General features: G+C 39.7%; 1 pseudogene; it reads right to left on the bottom strand.

The window, feature by feature from the left end:
• Window positions 1-1,166: 1,166 nt before the first annotated feature.
• On the bottom strand, window positions 1,167-1,788 carry LOC101574184 (annotated as a pseudogene).
• Window positions 1,789-4,242: the final 2,454 nt, after the last annotated feature.

The following is a 4,242-nucleotide window of genomic DNA, read 5'->3' as shown; positions in this document are numbered from 1 at the left end:
TCTAATGGTGTTTGTAAATAGGATCACAAGTCTGCATCTTGTACAGCAATTAACCACTAAGAAGAACATATGCAGTGTATTATTTGTTGAAAAATTAAAATAAAATAAATAAAAAATAAAAAAAGACTCAGGACATATGAGAATCTTTACTCTAACATCATTTAACTCAGTTGTGTCCCAAATTTTCTGATCAAGTAGGTTATGGGGTCAAAGAAGAAAGTGATCGGTCATGTAAAGTGTGCCTAAGGGAAGTCACATGGAGAGAAACCTTTCTCTCAGGCTTTCACAGAGAGCACATTGGTCAAGCAATGGCCATGACTCATCCACATAGCTGACACTGACAATGGTTCTACAATCTGAGGTATAGGATCTCAGAATAAATCCTGAGGGGATTTCACTGATCTTATCAGATCAAAAAGCTACCATTCTTGTTACACAGGTCTTGCTTTATCTTGGTCTTAACCATCTGACAGAAAAATATAAAACTAATTATAAGAATCAAAGCCATGTTGTTATGTTGAGTTGTAGGGGACTCAGGTCAACAACTTCTGACATTGCCATTCATGCAATATTATTATGGACTACTGGACTATTTTAGCATATTTTTCTGAGTTCACACACCTATAATATTTAAATGATAGAACTAAACACAAAAAGGAGACATAGATGAATTACCATTTTGTATCTGTGCATTCAAAATGGTCAGGATAGATATACAGCTACATTCTCTTAATTCAGTGAATAGAGGGATTTGTTCTAATAGTGTTTGTAAATAGGATATCATGTCTGCTTCTTGTACAACAAATAACCACTAGGAAGGCAGTATACAATGTGTTTATTATTTAAACTGCCCTACTAATTTGATTTGAAACTGTCTTACTGCTATTTTTTTCTTAATAAAATTATGGAAAAAAAATGATACCAAACCTCTTAAAGACAAAAAACTACTGATTTATAAACTGACACACACACACACACACACACACACACACACACACACACAATGGTCCATAAAATATTCTCTTTACTTTCTGAAGGTTTTTTGATGCATTGTTATCATTAACCAGTCTTTCACTATTAACTTAAATGGCCAATTGGGAAAAATAATTCTGAGACCAGTCTTCCACCATTGATTAAGACTGGGGTGCAGGTGTTAGGGTTCATATTCATTTAGCCTCCTGAGATTTCTGTGCAGATTTGGTGACCTTGTAAGCCCTATCAGCTTTCATGTCCAAGCTTTGATGACACCTACAGCAACTGACTGTCTCATACCATGAACAGTGAAATGACCCAGAGTTGGGTAGTCAGAGAAGCTGTTAACATTTATGGGCTTACTTGGGACCATGTCAACAATGGCAGCATAACCAGATTTTAAAAACTTGGGCCCATTTTCTAGTTTCTTACCAGACCAGCAATCTTTTCTTTCAGCTCAGAAAAATTGCAACTAATGTGAGCTGTATGACAATCCAGTACAGGAGCATAGCCAGCACTGGTCTGGCCCAGATTGTTCAGGATATTCACCTGAGCAGTGAAACCAGCTGCTTCCATTGGTCGGTCATCTTTACTGTTACCAGCACCATTGCCACACTGGACATCTTTGACAGACACATTCTTGACAGTGAAGCCCATATTGTCCCCATAAAGAGCTTCACTCAAAGCTTCATGGTGCATTTCAACAGACTTGACTTCAGTTGTAACATTGACTGGAGCTAAGGTGACCACCATGCCAGGTTTGAGAACACCAGTTTTCACAGGCACAGTGCCAATAATCACAAATTTTGTAGACATCCTGGAGGGGCAGCCACAAAGGCTTGTCAGTTGGATGAGTGGGCCAAAGGATGCAATCCAAAGTTTCAAGCAGTGTGGTTCCACTGGCATTGCCATCTTTACAAGTGATCTTCCATCCTTTGAACCAAGGCATATTAGCACTTGGTTCCATTCCAACCAAAAATTGGCACAAAAGCTACAGTGTCAGGGTTGTAGCTGATTTTCTTAATGCAGGTGCTGACTTCATTAACAATTTCCTCATATCTCTTCTGGCTGTTCTGTGGCTCCATGGAATACATTTTGTTAATACCAATAATTAGTTGTTTCACACCCAGTGTGTAAGCCAGAAGCACATGCTCATGGGTCTGTGTGTTCTTGGAGATACCAGCTTCAAATTCACCGACACCAGCAGTAACAATCAGGACAGCATAGTCAGCCTGAGAGGTGCATGTAATCATGTTTCTGATGAAGTCTCTGTGTCCAGGGGCATTGATGATGGACACATACTTGCTGATTTCACATTTCCACCGGGAGATAGATGTCAATGGTGATACTACACTCATGCTCAGCTTTGAGCTTGTCCAAGACCTAGACATACTTGAAGAAATCCTTCCCCTTCTCAGCAGCCTCCTTCTCAAATTTTTCAGTGGCTCTTTTGTGAATGACACCACATTTGTAGATCAGATGGAAGGTGGTGGTGGACTCGCCTGATGATATTAATGTGAGTCTTTTCCTTTCCCATGTTGGCTTTGATTTAGTGGTGGTTTTCACTACACCTGTGCTCTCATGGCAAACCCATTGTGAAAAAGCTCCTTCTGAATTCTTACCCTAAGAAAAGCAAGTCTGGTGGTGGCCCAGTTCTCTAAGCAGATCTTTTCTTAACCTAAATTCTAGAATTCTGAGTATCCCATGATCAAGTAACTGATAGCTACTACCACCTGTTCTCCAGGTATCTTTATCTGCTCATAACCCCTTGCAGTTCCTCTGCTATTTGGAATGTAGGAGATTGCTTCACCTCCCTGTATTAGAGCAATGTCATGAGTTTTGACCTCCATTTTGACTTTTCTACATCATCTTTGTGTTTTGAATTTTTCATCGTCATCTGTTCCCACTCCAGTTTCTTTCAACATGTGGTTACTGCCCCTAAAAGAGTAAGCTCCACTTGATCCCACTTGACAGTGTTCCAGAGGCTTAGGTTTGGCTTCCTTCCCAGAATCCCACCTTTCTTACATGAGTCAGGATTGTTTCACTTGTAAGACACAAGTGCACACACCCCCATAATTTTAAAGGGACAAATTATTTATTATATTCAACAAAAGGAATGTTTCCTAGGGCAATTAGATTTGGGAAATATCTACAAATTATCTTCTGATGTCCTGTATGTGTTCCTCTCATTTCTTGTTTGATAAATGTGTAAGGAAACAAAGAAAGATAGTTCAGGGCTGGTCTTCTGTTAGTAAAAGTATAAATGAATTTGAAGAGTTTTTTTTCCTAACCACAATTTAATGGGTCTGAGCTGAAGCAATCATTGTAAGGAACAGTACTATGGCTGCCCCATCCTGGATTGTCAGCCTAACTCTATGGCCAAATGAGAGCCTTTTAACCAATAAGAATTGCACATGGGCAATGCCTCAGGGGCAGTGCATATGAGATGAGGATATGCCTGTTTGCACCTGTAACTCTTGTCTGATTTTCTGTGTCAATTGGAGTGATGCATCTGGCAGTGATCTGAAAGAAGTAGAGATGAGATTGTGAATAGGTGAAAAATGAACAAGGATGAAAAGGAAAAGCCACTTGGGGGTTTCTGGTCTGAAAGGAGGCAGAGACCAGAGCAAATGGGGAAAATGGGAAGAACAGTACAGACTATTCTCAGAGAGGGGCAGGTCTGGACCTTTGCGATTGTCTATGTGTGCTCCACCATCTCAGGCCATCTGTTTACATCCTCTAGGAGGTGGAAAGGCTATGGGCTGCACACTAATCCTAGTTAGGAACTAATATTAATGAGACTAGTGCTCTTGTAAGTGAGAGACCAAAGAGCTCATGTTCTTTTTGTAAAGTGAGGTCAGAGTAAGAACAAGCCAACTACAGTGGACCTCCTTTGATAGCCACTCTGTGGTGTTGTGATCCTGGAATCCTGAGAATTCAAAACCTCTAGAAATAGATTTCTGTTGTTGGAAAGTCACTCAATTTATAGTACAGCAACTTGGATAAGTGAGCTACCATTATCCTATGGCTGTATATAAACATATCTGTATATAAACAGATATGGTGGAAGAAAAAGATTGAAAATAAGGATTTACAGAGCTAACTTGAATTTGAGCAGTTTGTTGCTGAAACTATTCTGTACAAGTAATTATATTTATTTGAATTGTGTTTACCTACTAGTATTGCATCTCAAGGATCATCACCAAGCTTCACCTCAGCTGTGAGTGCCCATAAAGGACAGCAATTTGAACCAGAGTATCAGTGTAGCTG

Source organism: Octodon degus, unplaced genomic scaffold (genome assembly GCF_000260255.1).
Source record: "Octodon degus isolate 3935 unplaced genomic scaffold, OctDeg1.0 scaffold00142, whole genome shotgun sequence".
Taxonomy (NCBI): Eukaryota; Metazoa; Chordata; class Mammalia; order Rodentia; family Octodontidae; genus Octodon; species Octodon degus.
The sequence above is the reverse complement of the archived record's forward strand: the minus strand, read 5'-3'. Positions and strand labels throughout refer to the sequence as shown.